Source organism: Ailuropoda melanoleuca, chromosome 8 (assembly GCF_002007445.2).
Source record: "Ailuropoda melanoleuca isolate Jingjing chromosome 8, ASM200744v2, whole genome shotgun sequence".
NCBI classification, from domain to species: domain Eukaryota; kingdom Metazoa; phylum Chordata; class Mammalia; order Carnivora; family Ursidae; genus Ailuropoda; species Ailuropoda melanoleuca.
The window spans coordinates 80,326,381-80,336,178 of record NC_048225.1 but is presented as its reverse complement, the minus strand read 5'-3'; the positions used below and the strand labels follow the sequence as shown (position 1 = coordinate 80,336,178).

The following is a 9,798-nucleotide window of genomic DNA, read 5'->3' as shown; positions in this document are numbered from 1 at the left end:
TGCTTCATCTCTTATTATTATTCAGAAATTTAAGGGTGGGTTCCAGTGAATTCCTAGGCTGGGTTGCAAGTTCTGTTTTTGTGGCAGTCGTATTTTATAGAATGCCAGACTCATTCATAAGGATTGGCTGGGAGTACGAGTGGGCACATACTGGGCCAGTGATTCTCAACCTCTTATATGCTTTGCAATCACCCACCTAACTTTTTAAAAATGTTGATGCTTGGGTTCACCCTAGATATTTGAAAGGAGAGCAACGAAAGTGTGAGGATAATGGTGCCCATATGTGGGGTGAATCCGAGGTACCCCAAATCTTGAGAGCCATTCTGCTAACTGTTGTTGATGAAAGATGCAAGGATAAAGGAGATTCGGTAGCTGGGTCAATGAGAAAACATTTAAAGAGGGAGACAGATGAACAAGAGGCTTGGAGACCACTTGGCGTAGGGCAGAACTGCCCTGCAAAACAGAGAAAGGCAGCAGGTGGTTTCCCCCGGCACTGTAGTTGGCATCTGCCCTTCCTGTCACTGCACCGGGAAGCCGGTGGGGGGCAAGCCAGCCCAATAGCCAGGCGGCGTCGCTGCTGCGGAGCCAGTGCTGTCTTGGTGCCTTTCTCCAGCATCTCCGTGCCTGGGATGGTGAGGGGGGTGAGCAGGTGCAGGAGAAAACACAGGCTCTGTCCTGCAGGGTAACACTCACCGGTGCCCCTTACTGGCTTGTGACCTTGCACAACTTCCTTAGCCCTGCTGAACCTTTGTGTGCCCTTGCAACATAGGGACAGTCACCGTCAGGCCGGATAGCTCTCCGGGTGGTTGTGAAATGATGGATGCGTGTGTCGCACTGAGCACAGAGTCTGCCCGGCATGGGGTGGACGTTTAAGAAATGGCAACTGCTGTTACCAGCTTTTTCTGACCCATTCAAGCGTTCTTCCTTTTACTTTACATAATCCTTGATCCCAGAATAGACAAGGGAACTGCAAGTTTGCACCAACTTTCTCTATCTGAGGGCAGATGGACTCTGTGCCTGCTTTCTGTGATGACCCCTGAGTTACAGAGGCAGACATTTATCTTTCTCTCCATGAGGCACATGGTCAGGGTCAAAGTACTGCTTGTCCTGCATGACTTCGGGTCCATGCTCGTGTCCCCTCACATCCCTTACTCCCGGAGCCGCTTTGTGTGGACAAAAAGATGAAGCATAGAGTCTACAGTTGTGTATGTGTGTGCTTATGTGTGTGCATCAGGCAGCAGTCAATGGAGACACAGAACCAATAGCCTGAAGATACAAATACAGAAAAAGATTTATTTGGAGGAACTAGCTCATGGGATCATGGAGGCTGACAAGTCCCAAGATCTGGAGTCAGCAAGCTGGAGACCCAGGAGAGCCAATGGTGTAGTTCTGGTCTGAATCCAAAGGCTGAGCCCCAGGATAATTGATCAGGTAGCTGCAGTTGGAAGGCCGACAGGCTTAAAACCCAAGAAAAGGCGATGTTTCAGTTCAAGTCGAAAGGCAGGAAAAAACTGATGTCTCAGGTCAAAGTCCATCAAGCCGGCGGAGTTCTCTATAACTCAAAGGAAGGTTAGTTAGCTTTTTTGTTCAAGACTTCAACTGATTGGGTGAGGCCCACCCACATGAGGGATGACAACCTGCTTTACTCAGTCTACTGATTGTCATGTTAATCTCATCTGAAACACCCTCACAGAAACACCTGGAATAATGATTGATCAGATATCCGGACACCCTGTGGCCCCATCAAGGCGACACATAAAATTAACCATCAGGGTGTGCATTTATCTTTATTGCCACTTTTTTTGCAAGGTTGTATCCTTGAATTTTGTTCATTATTGTCATTCTGTTCAGTACTGTCATTTTCAAAATCATTTCATATATTTCTAAAATTTCTTCAGGAAAAACCCTTTGCAACATTTAGAGCCCGCATTCCCAGTAATATGTGAATAGTAACAGCTAGCATTTTTTCACAATTTACCATATGTCAAGGGTCATTATAAATAATTGGCACATATTTTAGATCATTCAATCTTGTGCAGTTGGTGAGGTAAGGTACTATTATTATTATCCCATTTTATAGATGAGAAAACTGAGCCACAGAGAGGTGGGAATGGTGCCAGTTTTCCACTGCTCTTTCATTGAGATAATTTCTGTAAAGTGCACACATGCACATATACACAATATAGAGAATAAAAACGGCAGCAAATGCTGATTAAAAATGAATCATCAAAGATTATCAATGATCTGAGGTTTATTTATACACACTTGGTTCAACAATGTAAAGTCGGTGTGGGATATGCTATACCTCATGATTTCCATTCTACGTATGAACAAATTGAGACTCTAGGGCACACCTGCTTGAGGTCATAGCAGCAGAAGGGAGTTTGGATTTGTAACTTCCACCTGAGGCTCCTTCCCATATGTCCCACTGCCAGTAAGACGCCAGAGGCTTAGCTGGGATAGCGGCATCCTAGATGGAACACAGACTGTTCATGCCCAATTGCTAGAAGGAGGGCCAAGTCATAGGCAAGATGTAGGCTGGTGAATGGATGTGGGGATGCAAGCTTTTAATCCGATTGCCTCTGTCTTCTCAATTCTGTAGGATGCAGAGCGTTAGCCAAGGGTAAGGATGGGGGAGGAGGTGTTGGAGGTTTTGAGGAGAAAGAAGAAGGTTTGAAATATGATCTAGAGAGTGGGAGAGTGAACAGACAAGGAAAAACGTTGTGTGATGTAGGCAGTATTCAGAGCCCACTCAAGTCAGTGGTGTGGGATTTAAGATGAGACCAGTCAGCATGGTTGCCAACTGCATTCATGTGTGGAAGGACAGACCTGGGGCCACAGGGTCATTGAGTGTTGGAGTGTCTTAAACACTCAAGTGTGGTGCAGCGGGGGAGGGGTGAGAGTTGAGGTTACACAAAAGGGTGTGAATTTATGGGCCACGGAATTTAATCTAAGTACGGAGTGCGGAGAACACACGAGGTTGGTGAGGGTCAACACAACGGTGGTTGGATGAAGGGTTTTTAAGTCTCAGGAGCGTAGAAAATTATGGTGTGAGGAGGAATGATCTGGGAAGGTAGGAGGTGATGGTAAGGTATGGGGGTTCTTGAAATTATGACCAAGGAAACGTTGTGTATGTTGCTAGTCTAGGCTTTACTATGGGAGTGGGGGTAGAGGACAGGGTCATTTAAGAAGAAAAGTCAAGGTGCTGAGTGGTTTGAGAATTGAAAAGATCGTTTTAGTGGCTACTGAAGTCACCAGAAATTACCGAGGAGTGTCAGAGAGGACGGTGAGCCAGGCTCTGAACTGTGGGAGGAAGATGGGATGGGTGATGTTAGCATGACTGGAGCAAGTGGATAGAGTGGTCTGATGGTAGGAATTAATGACCTTGGCCAAGGGCACAGGGCTAATCGGTGGTAGAGCCAGGTTTTAAACCTATTCAGTCTGGTGCCAGAGTCACACCCTTGGCTGCTTTGCTATTTTCTGACAAATATGGTCTTCTGCTGCATAAAAACTTCTAAATAATAGATGTTAAATAATGAATAAATATTTTGTCTTTACATGAGATTTACATGCTTAAAGATAACATGAGTTTGTAAAATATACCATGATCATCATGGTTTGTTTGTTTGTTTTTGAGAGAGAGGAGGGGCGGGACAGAGGGAGAGGGAGATAGAGAATCTCAAGCAGGCTCCATGCCCAGTACAGAGCCCACGCGGGGCTCAATCCCACAACCCTGAATCATGACCAGAGCTGAAATCAAGAGTCAGATGCTTAATGGACTGCACCACCCAAACAACCCCCATCATGGTTTATTTATTTTTATTTTTATTTCTTAAAGATTTTATTTATTCATTTGACAGAAAGAGAGCACAAGCAAGGGGAGCTGCAGGCAGAAGGAGAGGGAGAAACCCCCGATGTGGGGCTCCATCCCATGACCCTGGGATCATGACCTGAGCTGAAGGCAGGCACTTATCTGGCTCAGTCACCCAGGCGCCCCACAGTTTGTTTTTTTAAATGTAATGTCAGAAATCCATTTTCTATTCATCACATGGCAATGTGAGTTATGACAGAAACTAGTATTTGTTGACTTTGTTCTGTGTGTCAGGCACTGAGCTAGGGTATATACACTCATTCATATACAAGTCTAGGTACTGTTTTCTCCACACTTTATAGATGACGATGATGAGGCTGAGAGGAAGTGCATGGCTGGCCTGAGTGGCGGGCTGCAGCGGACCACCTCCTCCGGGACTCAGACCCGGTCCAGCCTCGTGTGTCTCGGAGTCAGTTCTTTATGGAGCCCCTGCTGGGGGTGGTTCAGCCTAGACAGTGAAGGGAGAGCAAAGAGGATGGCACAGCTCTTTGTATCTCATGAGGGCAAGTATCCACTGAATATATAATAAATTGATTTGATGTATAGGCTTTATAAAAGAAAGTGTGCTTTATATAACAAGAGACATAACCTAGTCTTGGAGCACCAGGGAAGGTCTATTTTGAGAAGTAATTTTTAAGCCAGACTTAAAAGAATAGTCTCAGTTATCACGTCAGTGGGAGGGAGAGAAATTCAGGTAAAGAAACATCTGGGGCACCTGAGTGGTGCATTTGGTTAAGCGTCTGACTCTTGGTTTTGGCTCAAGGTCATGATCTCAGGGTCGTGAGATCAAGTCCCGCATAGGGCTCTGCGCTCAGGTGGAGTCTGCTGGAGATTTTCTCCCTTTCCCTCTGCCCCTCTCCCCACTCTCTCTCTCTCATTCTAAAATAAAATAAATAAATTTTTAAAATCTTTATTTTTTTAACATTTTATTTATTTTTAGAGAGAGACAGAGACAGAGCACAAGCAGGGGGAAGAGCAGAGGGAGAGGGACAAGCAGACTCCCCACTGAGCAGGGAGCCTGATGCGGGGCTCGACTCCAGGACCCCGGGATCATGACCTGGGCTGAAGGCAGACACTTAACCGACTGAGCCACACAGGTGCCCCTTAAAATCTTCATTAAAAAAAAGAAAGAAAAGAAACAACATCAGCAAGAATGCCTAGGCCCTAAAGCATCCTATAGAAACATCGGGCCTCATTATCTTTATTATTTAACTTCTGACAAAGCCACGGGTTTAGCAGATAATCTAGGCATCAGTTGTTCTAGTACTTACTTCTCCCGGAACTGGTACTGATTGTGAAGACGGTGGCTCATAATAATCTCCCCTTCTTATCATTAGGATAAATGGAGGCATGGAAAGTTTCAGCCAACAGCGTAGCTGGAAAAGTCATTTTTACCATTTTTCTCTTCACCTTTTTCCCCTGAATATCTTACAAACTATCTTTCTCCAGAAGCATTTTTTAATGAACCTCTGTTCTTTCTTTGTTTCACTGTTCCCTGCTTGCAAATGCATTTACCTAGCTGAGGAAAGGAACATTTGCTCAAAAGCTGTCACATTACATATGGATATGATCTCCTCAACCAGGACCCCACAGTGTAGCTCTGGCTGGGCTGGAACTTCATACACTCTGCTTCCACCAGCAACTTAGCCGAGTGTGGGCCAGAGGCAAGCTAAAAGGATGTGCTTTTATTTAACTGTGGACAAATTATTTTCATTTCTAAAATGCTCTCTTTAGCGACAGGTGGAGGCATATATAAGTTCAAAAGAAGCCCCTGGTTTCTATAAGCTCATCACGATGTGCCTTACTCATCAGACACTGATGAATCTGAAACATTCTCTGTCTCGCCACACTGAAGTGTGCATAACACCCACATACATACATGCATACGTGAGTGCATGTATCCATACACGTATATTCGTGTATGTATTCTCTCCATCCCGCCGTTCCTCCCTTCCTTCTTTCCTTTCTCCCTTTCTTCTTCTCTTCCTTCCTTCCTCCCTCCCTCCTGTCTGTCTGTCTATCTATCCATCCATCCATCTATCTATCTATCTCCATTCCGCCTTTCCCTCCCAGGTGATGAGTCTTGAGCTTTCCACAAGGAAGCCCATCCCCAGACATGCTGACCAAAAGCTTTCAAGCTCCACTTCTAGGTGCCACCGTTAGGTAGAAAACTGCTCTTAATCAAAAACCCACATCTGAAACGCTCTTGTCCACAGAAATGGTCTCTTGCTGCACTGCGAGAGCTAGTGTGAACGGATCGTCCAGTCAGGCTGACCATGCAGAGCGTTCACTTGCTCAATTATGTCTAGGTTACATAGCAGAAGAAAGACCCAAAGACCCAGTCAAGTCAAGGCCACCGCCCACTTCCGGCCCAGGCCAACACCAAGACAGAAGGGAAAAACCCCATGACTGCTGATGTGTCCTGGGGAAGAAGAAGAGTTGAGGAGAGAAGCCGAAAGTCCGGGAGTTGCCCGTGCTTAGGAAAGATTCTGTGTGAATTGTAGGTGCAGTGTGAGATGGGGAGAGAGGAAAAGGCAAATGAAAGATTGCTAACAGTTCTCAACATCCCCAGTGTGTGTGTGTGTCCCGCTGGCTGCCGTGTTTCCATTACTACGGGGCTGGTTTGCGGCAGGAATTATGCTCCTGCTTGAGGCCGTGGGTCCCACCTGGTGGTTACGCTGGCCTGTGATTGCCCCCGGATCTTGGCCATCTGTAGCTGCCCACGTGGGTGGACAGTCTTCAGGGTCTTGATTTGTCAGAATGAAGAAATTAACAAACAAATAAACTCTAGTCTGACTTCTGATGCTGCTACTGTTCCTCAAAGAACGAGCTGTACTGGTTTGCCCAGCGCAGGACGGAGAATGTTGGAGGCGACACATCTCAGTTGGAGTCAAAAGAGTGAAGTTTCCTTTCAACTGTAGGGTTGAACCTCCCGCCCCACACCCAGCCTGATGCTATCCTTGGGCAACTCCATGGCCTCGCGCTCTTTCCACAGAACTAATATTGGGCACGGTCTGCTCAGTGATGCTCCCCCACATCTGATGCAGGCAGTGCTTTTGCCCCACAAGCAGATAGAAGCTGATACGGAAATCATGATTCTGTGTGACATTCACCCTCCTCCCAGCTTGAGCCCTAAAACCCAAATGGGAGTTGCCTCTGCTTAGATGCCTCTCTTTCCCCGGCCCCCGAAATTGGTCCGGGTGGCTCATCTGGTTCAGGACACGTCAGGCAGTTCCTCCACGGCTGATGTTGTCCTAATGAGGAGGGGGAGCATCCCCTCTGTGATCTGAACCTGTAAAGCCTCGAGCTACAGCCATGGAGACCAAGTCTCCACCACGTGCCTTAGCCATTCGGAGAGAATAAAACCTGAAGAGTGAAAAACAAAGCCAAGAGAGAAGGACCATTGGAGGGCCATGGGGCCCAGTTTCCAGGCGTCCCCAAGGCAATGTCCATTTCAGCCTGGATATAGGACTCAGTGATGGGCTTCTGACGTGGACCTCTACCCAGACAGCCCTGATACAGAGGCTTTTCCTCTGTCAGGCAGTCATGGATAACTCAGCTCCCAAGTGTTAGGTCCAGCTCTTCATCGTGTTACCCCTGCCTCTTTTCCCGCATGGCCCCCTGGAGCCTCTCCTAGCTTCCCACTGCCACCTGCTACCGTTCCAGGCACCGCCACCACCCAGGCTTCCCAGCCCCAGGACGAGCTCTTTACCACTGCACTACCCCCCAGCTTACCTCCTGTACCTCCATTCCCCTTCCCGTTTACTCGTTCCCTCCATTTGCCCGGACATATAGGGGTTTCTTCAGAAAGACTATAGATTCCTTTGAAGGCAAGAATCTCTTCATCCCAACTCCTGGCATCCCAACTCCTGGCACCCAACTTCATCACAGTTCACACACAATAGCCCCTCCATAAATATTTGCTAAATAAATCAAACAGAAATCCCCATGTCTTTGACGGATCATCCTGGACTAGTGGGAAGAAAATGAATAAATTCTCTTTTATTCCTTTGCCGGAGAAATTTGCAACGTTTACCATTTCCCAGGACGGTCTAACCCCCTCTCTGTATTTAAGGTCAATACTGTACCATCACTGTCCTGTGAAGTGATGGCTGGGTGGGAGGTGGGGGAGTGGGGCTTTGGTGTTTCCATGCTCATCATTACCTCCTCTCCACGCAACAAACATACGTGTGCAATCTGAGTTAGAGCCTGGTGTTGCCATTGCATTTGCAACGCAGGGCAAGACATCTCTTCCTGTATAGAAATTAGGAAACTTCTTAACTAGAGTATTTATATTTGATTCGTGTAAGTGATAAATTCCACTGTTTAAGCAAATGCTTGTAGGACACTCCCTAAATGTCAGACACTGTTCTGAACACTTAAGCTATATTAAATTGTTCCTCGTCATGACAACCTTGCCAAGCAGATATAATTGTTACCATCAACCTCATTTTGCAGGTGAGGAAATGGGGACACAATGATTAAGGGACTTGCTCAAGATCACGCTGTGATTGGTGGCTAAGCTGGAATTGGAAGTAGGCAGGCTGGCTCCGGAACCCATGTCTTCATTGCTGTATCCTGTTGCCTCTCATTGTGATCTGGGCAAGGTCTACCCTGCACATCTGCGCCCTTGGAATTTGGGTTGTCTTTCTCAATCTCCAGGCCCCTCGAGAACAGGAGGGCTCTTTAGTCTGACCTGCCTAGCAACATGCTGATGCGTGCTTAATCAGTGGGCTCATTGATTTATTACCTATGGCTTGAATACAGGTTTATTTATGTTATTCTATGCAGTTAATTGTTCACATTGTAATCAACGCCAGTCCTAAAATTTGACTCCTCAAAATATATTTTCAAACAACCTAGGAACNTGATTCGAAGATCGTGAACAGCATTGTAGACAATGATATCGTTTCCCAAACTTATGAACAAATCTTGGTAAAATTTCTAATGATGTATCATCTTCCCTCGATTTACATGGTAGTTACGCAAGTAGAAAAAGTGTCATATTTTGAAAGAGTACAAGCTGCTTTGTGCTTATATGTAAATGGAGTTAGCATCTTGGCTCAGGTCATGATAGGCAAGTTTTCACCTATGTAAATGTGTAGTGAGACATTCGGTAGTTTGCAGGACATATGGAAATGCCTTGTTGCACTGTACTATTCTAGCCTTTCTGGCCCTGCCCTCTAAATGCCAGCAGTGTCCTCCAAGCATGAATGTCCCCAAACACACTCTACTGCGTGATATCACCCACACTGACAACCACTGGGTTAGCTCCCAGCATTAGCCCCAAATCATAATTATGTCAATTTATTCTGCTGACTTTTTCTGGTTCTCGAAAACCAAGGCATGTCTGCAGTAAAATCCTTAATACTCGGGTAAGTTGTGAGACTGAGTTCCATGGGAACAGGGGCTGTTTATCCAGTACGTACAATACCTCACACCCAACACAATCCCAGGCTTCACTCAGTCTAGCTCAAATGAGTAAATAATTTTTGAGTTAAGCACTTGGGTTAGTCAAAAGATAGGTCCTATTTAAATGAAATAGCTTTGCTACTTCCAAGTATGGGTGATAAAACCTCAAAGCTCACAAAGGAGACTTGTAGTTAAGAATTATTTAAAAATACCATTTCAGTTGTTTCTGCTTGACTGAATGACATGAAAATGTTTGAAAACATCTGGAACCTGTCCAAGCCCCAGAATCATCATGTCATTTTGAGGAGGGAAGGGGAACATGTTGAGGACCCTGTGTGAGCTGTGGCTTTGGCCGAAGAGGTTTGCTTAATTTTCACAGTAGTCTGGAGGCAGCCGTTATTAACCCTNACTCCTCAAAATATATTTTCAAACAACCTAGGAACCAAGCCAAGAATTAACTCTAATTACACATTTTACCAGTTTTTGAGTACTGGAGATGACTCGAAGGCAAAATG

The 9,798-nt window shown here is 45.9% G+C and overlaps 1 protein-coding gene across 2 annotated transcripts in view; it reads left to right on the top strand.

Annotated features, from left to right (window-relative positions):
* Nucleotides 1-9,798, top strand: part of ASTN1 (astrotactin 1) — a 305,257-nt gene that overhangs the window by 196,081 nt on the left and 99,378 nt on the right. The gene's annotated exons all lie outside the window — the stretch shown is intronic.